Source organism: Oncorhynchus gorbuscha, unplaced genomic scaffold (assembly GCF_021184085.1).
Source record: "Oncorhynchus gorbuscha isolate QuinsamMale2020 ecotype Even-year unplaced genomic scaffold, OgorEven_v1.0 Un_scaffold_2964, whole genome shotgun sequence".
Lineage (NCBI taxonomy): Eukaryota > Metazoa > Chordata > Actinopteri > Salmoniformes > Salmonidae > Oncorhynchus > Oncorhynchus gorbuscha.
The window spans coordinates 1-19,642 of record NW_025747338.1 but is presented as its reverse complement, the minus strand read 5'-3'; the positions used below and the strand labels follow the sequence as shown (position 1 = coordinate 19,642).

General features: G+C 32.3%; 1 pseudogene across 1 annotated transcript; it reads left to right on the top strand.

Moving 5' to 3' along the window:
- Positions 1–4,388: 4,388 nt before the first annotated feature.
- On the top strand, positions 4,389–6,960 carry LOC124027097 (annotated as a pseudogene). The gene is made up of 2 exons (XR_006837341.1): positions 4,389–4,528; positions 5,451–6,960. The product of XR_006837341.1 is annotated as a major histocompatibility complex class I-related gene protein-like (transcript).
- Positions 6,961–19,642: the final 12,682 nt, after the last annotated feature.

Here is a 19,642-nt window from a genome sequence, read left to right as displayed (position 1 = left end):
ACAGATTGACCGGTCCACCGGAAGGGTAACTACTTGGAGTACATTTTGACATTCTATTTGTCTACATTCTGCCCATCCTCCTGCCTTGTTTGCACCCCAGTCCATTCCAGAACCCCCAGACCTGTATTCTGTTCCTCTGCTCCTGTATTCAGTAAGCACCCCACCCCATCTCTGCCTCCTCACCGGACATACGACTGTGCTATCAAACTTCAGCCTTGACCTCCTCTCCCTAGTAGCAGGTTGTATAACCTCTTTCGCCCCGAGCATGAAGCCATGGAAGAATACATCCAGGAATCCCTGGCTGTTGGACATATCAGGCCATATTCCTCTCCAGTGGGAGCGGGTTTATTTTGTAAAGAAGAAGGATGGGTCACTGACGCTGTGCATAGACTTACGTGGGTTGAATAGTATCACTGTGAGGAACAAGTATCCCTTGCCACTTATCAGTGCTGCTTTTGCCCCCCTCCATGGTGCCACAGTGTTTACTAAACTTGACCTCCGGAATGCCTACCTTCTTGTCCACATCAGAGAAGGGGATGAGTGAAAAACAGCGTTCAGCACACAACTTGGACATTTAGAGTATTTGGTTATGCCTTTTGGTCTCATTAACGCCCCTGTTGTTTTTCAGAGCCTGGTCAGTTAATGATGTCCTGAGGGATGTCATTGGGTGTTTTCTTTTTGTCTATGTGGATGACATTCTTATTTTTTCGAATGACCTTGAGGCTCACAAGCAACACATCCACCAAGTTCTCCAAAGGCTATTGGAGAATAAGCTATTTGTTAACCTCACTAGGGTAGGGGCACTATTTTCACCTCCGGATAAAAAGTGTGCCCTGCTGCTACTCAGGCCCAGAAGCTAGGATATGCATATAATTAGTAGATTTGGAGGAAAACACTCCAACGTTTCTAAAACTGTTACAATAATCTCTGTGAGTATAAGAGAACTGAAATGGCATGCGACAACCTGAGTAAAATCCATCCAGTAAGTACCATTACTTTGAAATGGCTGTTTTTCCAATGAAAGCCTATCTACCATTTAAAGGGATAGGACCCAGATTCTGTTGCCTATGGCTTCCACTAGTTGTGAGCATTCTTTAGACATTGTTTCAGGCTTTTATTCTGAAAAATGAGGGAGAATGACAGCATTGAGTGAGTGGACCCTGGGATGTCCTCAGAGATCTTTACTGCGTGTGACCGAGAGCCTTTCTTGTTTTCCTTTTATATTGACAAAGCTTTTGTCCGGTTGAAATATGATTGATTATTTAGGCTAAAAACAACATGAGGATTGATTATAAACATCGTTTGACATGTTTCTACAAACTTTACGGATACTATTTGGAATTTTTGTCTGCCTTTTGTGACCAGATACTTACTTACACTCTCCTCTCTCTCTCTCTCTCTCTCTCTCTCTCTCTCTCTCTCTCTCTCTCTCTCTCTCTCTCTCTCTCTCTCTCTCTCTCTCTCTCTCTCTCTCTCTCTCTCTCTACTCTATACCATGAGGAGATCCTCAGGAATTTACGACATCTCTCTGACCACAGCAGCCTAGTTGAAGGAGGAAAGGGGGAGGCAGGGAGAGGGAGATGGGGCTTGCCACTCCCAAAGAGGGCAACGTCATGACATCAGGTATGTCTCCCTTTGAGTGTGTTCTGGGTTACCAACCTCCCTTGATCCCTGCCAAAGAGGTCTAAGTAGAGGTGCCCTCAGTCCAGGATCACAAGAGCCGCTGTCGTCGCACCTGAAGGAGGGACCAGACTGCCCTTCTTCGTGCCTCCGCCACGACCCAATTCCAAGCTAACTGTCGCCGTGCTTCAGCCCCAGTCTACACTCCAGGCCAAAAGGTATGGCTTTCATCTAAGGACTTGTCCCTGAAGGTGTTTTCCAAAAACGATCTCCCCCGATTCATAGGCCCCTTTGAGATTGATCGTGTCATAAACCCCCTACAGTTAATCTGAAACTACCAGACTCTCTCAAGATTCACCCCATCTTCCATGTATCCTTAATCAAACCAGTCTTCTTCAGTCCCCTCTCCCCTCCTGCAGCTGCTCCTCCACCCCTTGGCTCATCGACGACCATCCTGCCTATACCGTCCGGCGGCTTTTGGATGTGCGCTGTCGGGGTCGCGGTTGGCAGTATCTGGTGGACTGGGAGGGATACAGGCCTGAGGAGCGCTGCTGGATGCCCCATCATCATATTCTGGATCCCTCCTTCTTACAGGATTTTCATACCTCACACCCAGAAAAGCCGGGTCATGCACCAGGTGGCATCCATAGAGGGGGGGGGGGGGTACTGTCACATCTGCTCCTGCTAGACCCTCTGGTGTTCATCTGGTGTCTTCTTGACCTACAGTTACTCCCCCTGGATGCTCCCCCCGGACTTCCTGACGGCCCGCCCCCAGGTGGTAAAGGTAGGTAACAACACATCCACCACGCTGCTCCTCAACACAGGGGCCTCCTTGGGGTCCATGCTCAGCCCCCTCCTGTACTCCTTGTTCACTCATGACTGCACGGCCAGGCACGCCTCCAACACCATCATTACATTTGCCGATGACACAACAGTGGTAGGCCTGATCACCGACAACAACGAGACAGCCAAAGGGAGGGGGGGTTGGATGGGCACGGGTGGGGGTGCTCCCTACCCAACCGTGGACCCCCTGCTACCCCGTAATGGCATTAAAAACCTTTTTAAAAATGTGTCTTTTCGATTTCGGAGAAAAGGCCGAAATCGAAAAGACACGATTTAGGAGAAAAGGCCACGTCGTGATTGATGATGTTTTATACATTTGCAATATGATTCCATTCGCCCTCTTTTGGGATTTACCGGGACAGAGGAAAAATGACCAACATTTGAACATTTTATAAAACGGAATCTGAATGTCCGAGAGACTTCGTTTGATAACTTTCTGGAAGATCTGGCCCTGCTGTTTTCATCCAGTCCCCAACGTTTATGGGAAGCTTGTCAGGGTCTTCACCTGGGGGAACCTTGTTTGCTTTCCTGTGGGCAGAGTGGAGAGACCTGACAATAGAGGTTAGTTATTTCAAAATCCGCTGCTGCGCATTTTCATGAGGACAAGGGGCAAGTATTCCACCCAGCTCATTGTTGTAGAATGACAGACTTTTTCAAGCCCCCCTTTGATCACTTCATTAGCCCTCTGTTATCCCATTACTCTGCGGGTGATGGATGGACACAAACTTCTGGTCTACACCTATCATTTTGGCCACTTGGGCAACCAAATCTCCTATGAGACGGGTGCCATTGTCTGCAGACAAAACCTCAGGCACACCGAACCTGGGTTTAATTTCCCTGACTAGCAATTTTGCAACTGTTCGCGCATCGCAGCTTGGGGTGGGAAATGCTTCCACCCACCTGGTGAACCTGTCAATTATCACCAGGCAGCATCTCATTCTTTCTTTTCACTCTACCATGTCTATGAAATTCATAGCAAGATGGACAAAAGGTAATTTTGGAGTGGAGAACTTCCTGGTTGCAGTGGATTTCCCTTGTCTACGTTATATAACAAACATGTCGCACAACGGTAAATGAACTGTTTGATGTGCAGATTCAAATTTGGGCAAAACCATTGGGCCGAAATGTTCTCCACCATATCCCCCTTTGACAAATGGCTCACACCATGAGCCAATCAGCAAGCAGTAGAGATCATGGTTGACGGAAAACAGGGCATAACAGACAAAAGATGTAGACATAAGCAAAACCTAGGACACAGAGCACACCCTCTCTCCCTCCACACTTGCTGAGTCTCACATATAGTTGCAAGAAAAAGTATGTGAACCCTTTAGAATTACCTACATACATTTGTCTAAAAATGTGATCTTATCTTCCTCTAAGTCACAGCAATAGACAAACACAGTGTGCTTAAACTACTAACACACAAATGATTGCATTTGTCTTGTCTATATTGAATACATAATTTAAACATTCACAGTGTAGGTTGGAAAAAGTATGTGAACCCCGAGGCTAATGACTTCTCCAAAAAACAAATTGGAGTCAGGAGTCAGCTAACCTGGAGTCCAATCAATGAGACGAGATTGGAGATGTTGGTTAGAGCTGCCCTGCAATATAAAAAACACTCACAAAATGTGACTTTGTTATTCACATGAAGACCTAAGTAGACCTAAGATTAATAATTGTTGACTTGCATAAGCTGGAAAGGGTTGTGAAAGGGATTTGGGGAATGGGGAGGATTTATAATAGTTTTCTTAGTAGTACAGGATTAGATAGGAGAATTAAGTTTCACTTAATGTTTGATTCATTATTCATTTAGTCTGTAAACTGTGATTGACTACACACTCCAGTACAGTAGGTGGCAACATGCACCTCTAACATTTGTTTGTGGATGTAATGATGGGCATAATATTACAGAAGAAGAAGGATAAGCGAAAGGGAAAGTGTCAGACTCGAGAGTTAGAAACTGTTTTGTGAGGCTACCGCAAAAGCAGTGAACATTTCTGAATCATGTGCAAACTGTCTGTCTTTTTGTTTGTTCTTTCCTTTTCCACCATTGTCAACGCAGGTAAGATGGACTATCTACTTTCTCTCAACTCATTGAAAGATTTGTTGTGTTATAAAAATGTTAAACAAAACGTTTGGGATTATAGGTTATCTGCATTTTTGTCAAAAGTGAGTGATTGACATAGCATTGCTCTGTTCAATATTCTCTACCTAGAGAGTACTCTAAATACCCCAATTCATGTTGTTGAGTTCAAAAGAGTACAAGATCAAAATAGCTGACACCAGGCAGCTGCACAGATAGGGCTCTACCCCTTCCATTGTCCAAAGTCTCCTGCCCTTTTGGGTGGTGGTATAATTTCCCCCCAAATATTATTTTTTTAGTGGAAATGTTTTGTCACTGTTGTTCAGACCTTGTGTCAACAACTTCGCTACCCCCCCCACCCCATCCATTGGTTGCTCCTATTGATATGCTCTGTACAGAGCTTGCACACATGCCCAGTTGTGCCCTTTTCCCCTCCAGTCTGCCCTGCACAGAGAATGAGTGAGCCCGGTATCCAAACATGCATGACTTGAGAGATGTGGTCACTGGTCAGTGTGTGTAGCTGACTACCTAGTTCAAATATCAACAGTACAGCCACAGCAGCATAACATTTCATTATCACTTGATAACCCTTGATTTTGCCTACACCATCATCAATATTCAGTCTGATTGGCTGATACTCACAGCAGAGAGGCAGAAAGAAAGTTCAATCACAATCAGTGTAAAATAAATAGAGTTTGCTAACTAGTATATTTACATCAATCATCAACATCAATGATCAGCTGATAGCCCACCCTCTTTCTCAATCATGTCTTTAGGAGGCACTAACTATCTTAATTACAATTTGTGATGATGAGTGAAAGCCAAATATCTTAGCAGATAAAACCTTATAGTCCCAGGCTCTCGAAATGTCCATAACTGTATAATATCACTCCTCTCCCAGGTTCAGGATCACATTCTCTGTGGGCACTTGCAAATTACATCATCGGGGAGACGCCTTTCCCTGAGTTTACGGTTGTGGTGATGTTAGATGACATCCATGTGGCTTACTATGACTCCAACGATAAACAGCCTGTCTACAGGGGACCTAAACAAACAGGAAAAATACATGATGAATTATTTCAGGACGGAGATTATGTGTTTGGAATTATGTACCACCACATGAAAGGCAGATCATTTCACCTGAAGCACCACTTTAATCTCACAGGAGGTGTTCAAGTTCAGCAAAGAATGTCTGGCTGTGAGATGTTGGACAACGGTGAACCTGCTCTGATCATGGAAAAAGACACTTTCAATGCCATTTATACAGATCAAACGTTATATTACAACATGACACATTTTACATACGATGCTGGGAAACTACGACCAGGATATGATGGGGTGAGGAGAGAATATCTTAGAACACTTTTTGGGAATGTTTTCCTTCCCATTTGCATCAGAACACTGAAGACAATCCTGAAGAGGGAGAAGAACGTTGTGATGCGTAAAGTTCCTCCCAGACTCAGGTTGATAAAGAAAGAGGTTTCTGGAGAGTTTCAGGTGAGTTGCCTGGCGTTTGGTTTCTACCCCCGCCACATCAACATGACCCTGCTGAGAGACGGCCAGCCAGTGGCAGAACAGGAGCTGACAGGGGGAGGTTCTGCCTAGTGGAGACGGGACCTACCAGCTGAGGAAGAGTCTGGAGGTCAGTACTGAGGAGCTAAAGAAGAGACACAACTACACCTGCACTGCCTCTCACCTCAGTCTAGACAACAAGCTGGATGTCAGTTGGGAGTCTGGGGCAGAGAGAGTTCACCTATCCACCCTCTCAGTTCTACTGGTGATGCTGCTGGTTGTTATTCTATTGGGCATTTTCATTTGTGTCAAAAGGAGGAGACGCACCGCATCGCAGACTTAGTCTCAACTTGCCAAGGTTGATGCAAAAGTGGAGGAGTAAATTAACCTGTCTTCAGATTCTAAGACATAAGGAACAGCGCATACTTCTGATACTGAATGTGTTGTCTTTTGCAGATCATCATTCTAACAAGTTGTCCTATTATAATGTGAGCACATAAGCTGCCGGCGGGCCCAGTTATACAGGAAAGCTCAACTCGTGCTCTGCCTCTACAGTCCGAGTAGCTATTCCTCACGCACCTAGAACCTAACGCTTCAATATAGTATAAATGTTTATGATGATAGATGCTTGGCTGCCATTTGACATATATTAACATTATCCTATTTCTGTCATATGTTGGGTACAGTCGGCGCTTGCCTTTGTTGGTAATTATTGCAATAGCATGTTCAAAAGGTTTAAACCAGTTCGCAATTGTTTTATTTCATTCTTTGCCCAAATTAAGTTCCAACTGTAATGCTGTGTTTGCCGCCAATATAATAGCATGCTCATATATTCCCTATGAACAACTTCTTGACTTACTTTTGATATTATCTTAATAAAGTGTAGCAACTTTTGTGAAGGTTTGGTGTGGTGTGGCTATTATTGAACTTTAGCTGCTGCAGGTGTATGATATGAAGGCAGTGCACCCTGGTGCTCCAACTGACTCAGACAGTTGAACTTGAGGTGAGGAACTGTTTCAGGCCTACCAGAGTTACTCCTATAATCTAACAAAATAATGTTTACCTTTATACTAAATATTCTGATCTAAAATAAACAAATTAACCTCCTGTAAGTCTATATCTGTATAGCAAAAATATATATTTAAAAAATATCTGTATATGTCACGTCCTGACCTTAGTTCCTTTTTTATGTCTCTATTTTAGTTTGGTCAGGGTGTGAGTTGGTGTGGGTATTCTGTGTTGTTCTATGTTTTTGTATTTCTGTGTTTGTCCTGGTATGGTTCCCAATCAGAGGCAGCTGTTTATCGTTGTCTCTGATTGAGAACCATACTTAGGCAGCCTGTTTTCCCACTATGATTTGTGGGTCTTTGTATTAGTTACCAGACGGAACTGTTTCGGTTGTTCTTTTTGTTTACTTTGTAGTGTTCAGTGTAATAAAATGCCGAACACTTACCACGCTGCATATTGGTCCGATCCTTCCTACTCCTCCACAGAAGAGGAGAAAAACCGTTACAGTATAGCATACACAGTAGCCACTTGGCATAAAGAAATGCATGTTGGTGTTGCAGCATGCTACCGGCATATCACTCTCTCGATCTCTCTGGGGATAGGCCTAAGCTTCTTTTCCTTTACACAGACTATATATTTGTTTATACTAATATCATACAGTGGACACGTAAGTCTATAGGACTATGCATGCAATGCCTTGATGCATTTAGTGCTCAAATCCCAGACAGCTGAACCATGAGGTGGACAATTATTGTTTTAGGAAAGGAGCTTAAAAAACAATTTTAAAAAAGGCTATCAAGTTTTGCATATGTGACACACCCAAACACAATAAATAGTGTTTTTGTAAAGTATTATAAACTGTTTTGAAGGACATGTAAATGTGTTTCATTTGGCCAACATCCCTCCGTTATTGATGGCACTGGCTGCGCCATCTCAACTGTCAGGTAAATTAAAATATTCCTGGTCATGTTGTCTGGCTCCAAATTTTCCTAGTGGAAACCTAACATTTTCATATTGTTAATATGCAGATTTTAGAATATTCGCATGAAAATCTGTAGCCAATTGGATTCAAACCTAGCTACAGACACCCTAAAGACTGGCATGTGCACTAATACAGTGTCACTTGGATTATGCCTGCAGATCATAGTTCACCAGCAGCCCCAGACATTTAAAGAAAAAACTACAGATTAGGATTGACTATTTTCCCTGTATTTTACAAATATTCCATCCCAAGAACAATCACTTTTCTCCCTAGTAACCCGGTATTTCCCACCCAAAGATATTTTATGAGCCCAATGAGTCATTATCCAATACATAGCCTATGATAGGCTACTGCACATCATGTACGACAGAAAACCGTAAAAGCCCATAGATGTAGCTATGCTCCAGTAAGCTAATATTTTTTTTGTGTGGACTGTATTACTGTAATGTATTAAATGGATGTTGATGTTATATGTATTATATGGATGTTGATGTTGATGTTATATGTATTATATGGATGTTGATGTTGATGTTATATGTATTATATGGATGTTGATGTTATATGTATTATATGGATGTTGATGTTGATGTTTATATGGATATTATGTTATATGTATTATATGATGTTGATGTTGATGTTATATGTATTATATGGATGTTGATGTTGATATATGTATTATATGGATGTTGATGTTATATGTATTATATGGATGTTGATGTTATATGTATTATATGTTGATGTTATATGTATTATATGGATGTTGATGTTGATGTTATATGTATTATATGGATGTTGATGTTGATGTTATATGTATTATATGGATGTTGATGTTGATTATATGTTATATGATATTATATGGATGTTGATGTTATATGTATTATATGGATGTTGATGTTTATATGTATTATATGTGTTGATGTTATATGTATTATATGGATGTTGATGTTGATGTTATATGGATATTATATGGATGTTGATGTTGATGTTATATGTATTATATGGATGTTGATGTTATATGTATTATATGGATGTTGATGTTGATGTTATATGTATTATATGGATGTTGATGTTATTATATGTATTATATGTTGATGTTGATGTTATATGTATTATATGGATGTTGATGTTATATGTATTATATGGATGTTGATGTTATATGTATTATATGGATATGTTGATATATGTATTATTGATGTTGATGTTATATGTATTATATGGATGTTGATGTTGATGTTATATGTATTATATGGATGTTGATGTTATATGTATTATATGGATGTTGATGTTATATGTATTATATGGATGTTGATGTTGATGTTATATGTATTATATGGATGTTGATGTTGATGTTATATGTATTATATGGATGTTGATGTTGATGTTATATGTATTATATGGATGTTGATGTTGATGTTATATGTATTATATGGATGTTGATGTTGATGTTATATGTATTATATGGATGTTGATGTTATATGTATTATATGGATGTTGATGTTATATGTATTATATGGATGTTGATGTTGATGTTATATGTATTATATGGATGTTGATGTTATATGTATTATATGGATGTTGATGTTGATGTTATATGTATTATATGGATGTTGATGTTGATGTTATATATGTATTATATGGATTTGATGTTATATGTATTATATGGATGTTGATGTTGATATATGTATTATATGGATGTTGATGTTGATGTTATATGTATTATATGGATGTTGATGTTGATGTTATATGTATTATATGGATGTTGATGTTGATGTTATATGTATTATATGGATGTTGATGTTATATGTATGTATTATATGGATGTTGATGTTATATGTATTATATGGATGTTGATGTTATATGTATTATATGGATGTTGATGTTGATGTTATATGTATTATATGGATGTTGATGTTATATTATGTTGATGTATTATATGGATGTTGATGTTATATGTATTATATGGATGTTGATGTTATATGTATTATATGGATGTTGATGTTATATGTATTATATGGATGTTGATGTTGATATTATTATATGGATGTTGATGTTGTATTATATGGATTTGATGTTGATGTATTATATGGATGTTGATGTTGATGTTTGATGTTATATGTATTATATGGATGTTGATGTTGATTATATGTTATATGTATTATATGGATGTTGATGTTGATGTTATATGTATTATATGGATGTTGATGTTATATGTATTATATGGATGTTGATGTTATATGTATTATATGGATGTTGATGTTATATGATTATATGGATGTTGATGTTATATGTATTATATGTTGATGTTGATGTTATATGTATTATATGGATGTTGATGTTGATGTTATATGTATTATATTGATGTTGATGTTATATGTATTATATGGATGTTGATGTTATATGTTATTATATGGATGTTGATGTTATATGTATTATATGGATGTTGATGTTGATGTTATATGTATTATATGGATGTTGATGTTATATGTATTATATGGATGTTGATGTTGATGTTATATATTATATGGATTGTTGATGTTATATGTATTATATGGATGTTGATGTTATATGTATTATATGGATGTTTGATGTTATATGTATTATATGGATGTTGATGATGTTATATGTATTATATGGATGTTGATGTTGATGTTATATGTATTATATGGATGTTGATGTTGATGTTATATGTATTATATGGATGTTGATGTTATATGTATTATATGGATGTTGATGTTATATGTATTATTATGGATGTTGATGTTATATGTATTATATGGATGTTGATGTTGATATGTTATATGGATGTTGATGTTGATATGTATTATATGGATGTTGATGTTATATGTATTATATGGATGTTGATGTTATATGTATTATATGGATGTTGATGTTATATATTATATGGATGTTGATGTTGATATATGTATTATATGGATGTTGATGTTATATGTATTATATGGATGTTGATGTTGATGTTATATGTATTATATGGATGTTGATGTTGATGTTATATGTATTATATGGATGTTGATGTTGATATGTATTATATGGATGTTGATGTTATATGTATTATATGGATGTTGATGTTATATGTTTATATGGATGTTGATGTTGATGTTATATGTATTATATGGATGGATGTTGATGTTGATATATGTATTATATGGATGTTATATGATTATATGTTGATGTTATATGTATTATATGGATGTTGATGTTATATGTATTATATGGATGTTGATGTTGATGTTATATGTATTATATGGATGTTGATGTTGATGTTATATGTATTATATGGATGTTGATGTTATATGTATTATATGGATGATTGATGTTATATATGTATTATATGGATGTTGATGTTGATGTTATATGTATTATATGGATGTTGATGTTGATGTTATATGTATTATATGGATGATTGATGTTATATGTATTATATGGATGTTGATGTTGATATGTATTATATGGATATTATGTTATATGTATTATATGGATGTTGATGTTATATGTATTATATGGATGTTGATGTTGATGTTATATGTATTATATGGATGTTGATGTTGATGTTATATGTATTATATGGATGTTGATGTTGATGTTATATGTATTATATGGATGTTGATGTTGATGTTATATGTATTATATGGATGTTGATGTTGATATATGTATTATATGGATGTTGATGTTGATGTTATATGTATTATATGGATGTTGATGTTGATTATATGTTTGATATATGTATTATATGGATGTTGATGTTATATGATTATATGTTATATATGTATTATATGGATGTTGATGTTATATGTATTATATGGATGTTGATGTTATATGTATTATATGTTGATGTTGATTATATGTGTTGATGTTATATGTATTATATGGATGTTGATGTTATATGTATTATATATGGATGTTGATGTTATATGTATTATATGGATGTTGATGTTGATGTTATATGTATTATATGGATGTTGATGTTGATGTTATATGTATTATATGGATGTTGATGTTGATGATATTATATGGATGTTGATGTTGATGTTATATGTATTATATGGATGTTGATGTTATATGTATTATATGGATGTTGATGTTATATGTATTATATGGATGTTGATGTTGATTATATGTATTATATGGATGTTGATGTTGATGTTATATGTATTATATGGATGATTGATGTTATATGTATTATATGGATGTTGATGTTGATGTTATATGTATTATATGGATGTTGATGTTATATGATGTTGATGTTATATGTATTATATGATGTTGATGTTATATGTATTATATGGATGTTGATGTTATATATGTATTATATGGATGTTGATGTTATATGTATTATATGGTTGATGTTGATGTTATATGTATTATATGGATGTTGATGTTGATGTTATATGTATTATATGGATGTTGATGTTGATGTTATATGTATTATATGGATGTTGATGTTGATGTTATATGTATTATATGGATGTTGATGTTGATGTTATATGTATTATATGGATGTTGATGTTGATGTTATATGTATTATATGGATGTTGATGTTATGTTGATATATGTATTATATGGATGTTGATGTTATATATGTATTATATGGATGTTGATGTTATATATGTATTATATGGATGTTGATGTTGATGTTATGTATTATATGGATGTTGATGTTGATGTTATATGTATTATATGGATGTTGATGTTGATGTTATATGTATTATATGGATGTTGATGTTGATGTTATATGTATTATATGGATGTTGATGTTGATGTATTATATGGATGTTGATGTTATGGGATGTTGATGTTATATGTATTATATGGATGTTGATGTTGATGTTATATGTATTATATGGATGTTGATGTTGATGTTATATGTATTATATGGATGTTGATGTTGATGTTATATGTATTATATGGATGTTGATGTTGATGTATTATATGGATATTATATGGATGTTGATGTTATATGTATTATATGGATGTTGATGTTATATGTATTATATGGATATGGATGTTGATGTTGATGTTATATGTATTATATGGATGTTGATGTTGATGTTATATATGTATTATATGGATGTTGATGTTATATGTATTATATGGATGTTGATGTTATATATGTATTATATGGATGTTGATGTTGATGTTATATGTATTATATGGATGTTGATGTTGATGTTATATGTATTATATGGATGTTGATGTTGATGTTATATGTATTATATGGATGTGTGATGTTATATGTATTATATGGATGTTGATGTTATATGTATTATATGGATGTTGATGTTGATGTTATATTATATGGATGTTGATGTTATATGTTATGTATTATATGGATGTTGATGTTGATGTTATATGTATTATATGGATGTTGATGTTGATGTTATATGTATTATATGGATGTTGATGTTATGTTGATGTATTATATATGGATGTTGATGTTGATGTTATATGTATTATATGGATGTTGATGTTGATGTTATATGTATTATATGGATGTTGATGTTGGATGTTGATTTGATATGGATTGATTGATTATATGTGTTGATTATTATATGGATGTTGATGATGTTGATGTTATATGTATTATATGGATGGATGTTGATGTTATATGTATTATATGGATGTTGATGTTGATATATGTATTATATGGATGTTGATGTTGATGTTATATATATTATATGGATGTTGATGTTATATGTATTATATGGATGTTGATGTTGATGTTATATGTATTATATGGATGTTGATGTTATATGTATTATATGGATGTTGATGTTATATGTATTATATGGATGTTGATGTTATATATGTATTATATGGATGTTGATGTTGATGTTATATGTATTATATGGATGTTGATGTTGATGTTATATGTATTATATGGATGTTGATGTTGATGTTATATGTATTATGTTATATGGATGTTGATGTTGATGTTATATGTATTATATGGATGTTGATGTTGATATGTATTATATGGATGTTGATATTATATGTATTATATGGATGTTGATGTTATATGTTATATATTATATGGATGTTGATGTTGATATATATGTATTATATGGATGTTGATGTTATATGTATTATATGGATGTTGATGTTGATATGTATTATATGGATGTTGATGTTGATGTTATATGTATTATATATGTTGATGTTATATGTATTATATGGATGTTGATGTTATATGTATTATATGGATGTTGATGTTATATGATTATATGTTATATATGTATTATATGGATGTTGATGTTGATGTTATATGTATTATATGGATGTTGATGTTGATGTTATATGTATTATATGGATGTTGATGTTGATGTTATATGTATTATATGGATGTTGATGTTGATATGTATTATGTTGATATATGTATTATATATGGATGGATGTTGATGTTATATGTATTATATGGATGTTGATGTTATATGTATTATATGGATGTTGATGTTATATGTATTATATGGATGTTGATGTTGATGTTATATGTATTATATGGATGTTGATGTTGATATGTATTATATGTGTTGATGTTATATATTATATGGATGTTGATGTTGATGTTATATGTATTATATGGATGTTGATGTTGATGTTATATGTATTATATGGATGTTGATGTTGATGTTATATGTATTATATGGATGTTGATGTTATATGTATTATATGGATTATATGATGATGTTGATGTTGATGATGTTATATGTATTATATGGATGTTGATGTTGATGTTATATGTATTATATGGATGTTGATGTTGATGTATATGTATTATATGATGTTGATGTTATATGTATTATATGGATGTTGATGTTGATGTTTATATGTATTATATGGATGTTGATGTTGATGTTATATGTATTATATGTGTTGATGTTATATGTATTATATGTTGATGTTGATGTTATATGTATTATATGGATGTTGATGTTATATGTATTATATGGATGTTGATGTTGATGTTATATGTATTATATGGATGTTGATGTTGATGTATTATATGGATGTTGATGTTATATGTATTATATGGATGTTGATGTTATATGTATTATATGGATGTTGATGTTGATGTTATATGTATTATATGGATGTTGATGTTGATGTTATATGTATTATATGGATGTTGATGTTGATGTTATATGTATTATATGGATGTTGATGTTGATGTTATATGTATTATTATATGGATGTTGATGTTGATGTTATATGTATTATGATTTATATGTGGATGTTGATGTTATATGTATGGATGTTGATGTTGATGTTATATGTATTATATGGATGTTGATGTTATATGTATTATATGGATGTTGATGTGATGTTATATGTATTATATGGATGTTGATGTTGATGTTATATGTATTATATGGATGTTGATGTTATATATGTATTATATGGATGTTGATGTTGATGTTATATGTATTATATGGATGTTGATGTTGATATGTATTATTGGATGTTGATGTTGATGTTATATGTATTATATGGATGTTGATGTTATATGTATTATATGGATGTTGATGTTGATGTTATATGTATTATATGGATGGATGTTGATGTTATATGTATTATATGGATGTTGATGTTATATGTATTATATGGATGTTGATGTTGATTATATGGATTTGATATATGTATTATATGGATGTTGATGTTATATGTATTATATGGATGTTGATGTTATATGTATTATATGGATGTTGATGTTGATATATGTATTATATGGATGTTGATGTTGATGTTATATGTATTATATGGATGTTGATGTTATATATGTATTATATGGATGTTGATGTTGATGTTATATGTATTATATGGATGTTGATGTTGATGTTATATGTATTATATGGATGTTGATGTTGATGTTATATGTATTATATGGATGTTGATGTTGATGTTATGTATTATATGGATGTTGATTATATATGGATGTTGATGTTATATGTATTATATGGATGTTGATGTTGATGTTATATGTATTATATGGATGTTGATGTTGATGTTTATATGTATATATATATGGATGTTGATGTTGATGTTATATGTATTATATGGATGTTGATGTTATATGTATTATATGGATGTTGATGATGTTATATGTATTATATGGATGTTGATGTTATATGTATTATATGTTGATGTTGATGTTATATGTATTATATGGATGTTGATGTTATATGTATTATATGGATGTTGATGTTGATGTTATATGTATTATATGGATGTTGATGTTATATGTATTATATGGATGTTGATGTTGATGTTATATGTATTATATGGATGTTGATGTTGATGTTATATGTATTATATGGATGTTGATGTTATATGTATTATATGGATGTTGATGTTATATGTATTATATGGATGTTGATGTTGATATGTATTATATGGATGTTGTTATATGTATTATATGGATGTTGATGTTATATGTATTATATGGATGTTGATGTTATATTATTATATGGATGTTGATGTTGATGTTATATGTATTATATGGATGTTGATGTTATATGTATTATATGGATGTTGATGTTATATGTATTATATGGATGTTGATGTTGATGTTATATGTATTATATGGATGTTGATGTTATATGTATTATATGGATGTTGATGTTATATGTATTATATGGATGTTGATGTTATATGTATTATATGGATGTTGATGTTATATGTATTATATGGATGTTGATGTTGATATGGATGTTGATGTTGATGTTATATGTATTATATGGATGTTGATGTTGATATATGTATTATATGGATGTTGATGTTATATGTATTATATGGATGGATGTTGATGTTATATGTATTATATGGATGTTGATGTTATATGTATTATATGGATGTTTGATGTTATATGTATTATATGGATGTTGATGTTATATGTATTATATGGATGATTGATGTTATATGTATTATATGGATGTTGATGGATGTTGATGTTGATGTTATATGTATTATATGGATGTTGATGTTGATGTTATATTATTATATGGATGTTGATGTTATATGTATTATATGGATGTTGATGTTGATGTTATATGTATTTATATGTATTATATGATGTTGATGTTGATGTTATATGTATTATATGGATGTTGATGTTGATGTTATATGTATTATATGGATGTTGATGTTGATGTTATATGTATTATATGGATGTTGATGTTTATATGTATTATGGATGATGTTGATGTTATATGTATTATATGGATGTTGATGTTATATGTATTATATGGATGTTATATGTATTATATGATGTTATATTGATGTTATGTATTATATGGATGTTGATGTTATATGTATTATATGGATGTTGATGTTGATATGTATTATATGGATGTTGATGTTATATGTATTATATGGATGTTGATGTTGATGTTATATGTATTATATGGATGTTGATGTTGATGTTATATGTATTATATGGATGTTGATGTTGATGTTATATGTATTATATGGATGTTGATGTTGATATGTATTATATGGATGTTGATGTTATATGTATTATATGGATGTTGATGTTATATGTATTATATGGATGATGTTATATGATTATATGGATGTTGATGTTATATGTATTATATGGATGTTGATGTTGATGTTATATGTATTATATGGATGTTGATGTTATATGTATTATATGGATGTTGATTATATGTATTATATGGATGTTGATGTTATATGTATTATATGGATGTTATATATGTATTATATGGATGTTGATGTTATATGTATTATATGGATGTTGATTATATGTATTATGGATGTTGTTATATGTATTATATGATGTTGTTATATGTATTATATGGATGTTGATGTTGATGTTATATGTATTATATGGATGTTGATGTTATATGTATTATATGGATGTTGATGTTGATGTTATATGTATTATATGTATTATATGTATTATATGGATGTTGATGTTATATGTATTATATGGATGTTGATGTTATATGTATTATATGGATGTTGATGTTATATGTATTATATGGATGTTGATGTTATATGTATTATATGGATGTTGATGTTGATGTTATATGTATTATATGGATGTTGATGTTATATGTATTATATGGATGTTGATGTTATATGTATTATATGGATGTTGATGTTGATGTTATATGTATTATATGGATGTTGATGTTTGATGTTATATGTATTATATGGATGTTGATGTTGATGTTTATATGGATGTTGATGTTGATGTTATATGTATTATATGGATGTTGATGTTGATGTTATATGTATTATATGGATGTTGATGTTATATGTTATATGTATTATATGGATGTTGATGTTATATGTATTATATGGATATTATATGGATTATTGATGTTGATGTTATATGTATTATATGGATGTTGATGTTGATATATGTATTATATGGATGTTGATGATGTTATATGTATTATATATGGATGTTGATGTTATATGTATTATATGGATGTTGATGTTATATGTATTATATGGATGTTGATGTATTATATGGATATGTTATATGTATTATATGGATGTTGATGTTATATGTATTATATGGATGTTGATGTTGATGTTATATGTATTATATGGATGTTGATGTTGATATATGTATTATATGGATGTTTGATGTTATATGTATTATATGGATGTTGATGTTATATGTATTATATGGATATTGATGTTGATGTTATATGTATTATATGATGTTGATGTTATATGTATTATATGGATGTTGATGTTATATGTATTATATGGATGTTGATGTTGATGTATTATATGGATGTTGATGTTGATATATGTATTATGGATGTTGATGTTGATTATATGTTTGATGTTGATGTATTATATGGATGTTGATGTTGATTATATGTTATATATGTATTATATGGATGTTGATGTTGATGTTATATGTATTATATGGATGTTGATGTTGATGTTATATGTATTATATGGATGTTGATGTTATATGTATTATATGGATGTTGATGTTATATGTATTATATGGATGTTGATGTTGATATATGTATTATATGGATGTTGATGTTATATGTATTATATGGATGTTGATGTTGATGTTATATATGGATATTATATGGATTATTGATGTTGATGTTATATGTATTATATGGATGTTGATGTTGATGTTATATGTATTATATGGATGTTGATGTTATATGTATTATATGGATGTTGATGTTGATGTTATATGGATATTATATGTATTATATGGATGGATGTTGATGTTATATGTATTATATGGATGTTGATGTTGATGTTATATGTATTATATGGATGTTGATGTTATATGTATTATATGGATGTTGATGTTATATGGATGTTGATGTTGATGTTATATGTATTATATGGATGTTGATGTTATATGTATTATATGGATGTTGATGTTATATGTATTATATGGATGTTGATGTTATATGTATTATATGGATGTTGATGTTATATGTATTATATGGATGTTGATGTTATATGTATTATATGGATTTGATGTTGATGTTATATGTATTATATGGATGTTGATGTTGATGTTATATGTATTATATGGATGTTGATGTTGATGTTATATGTAT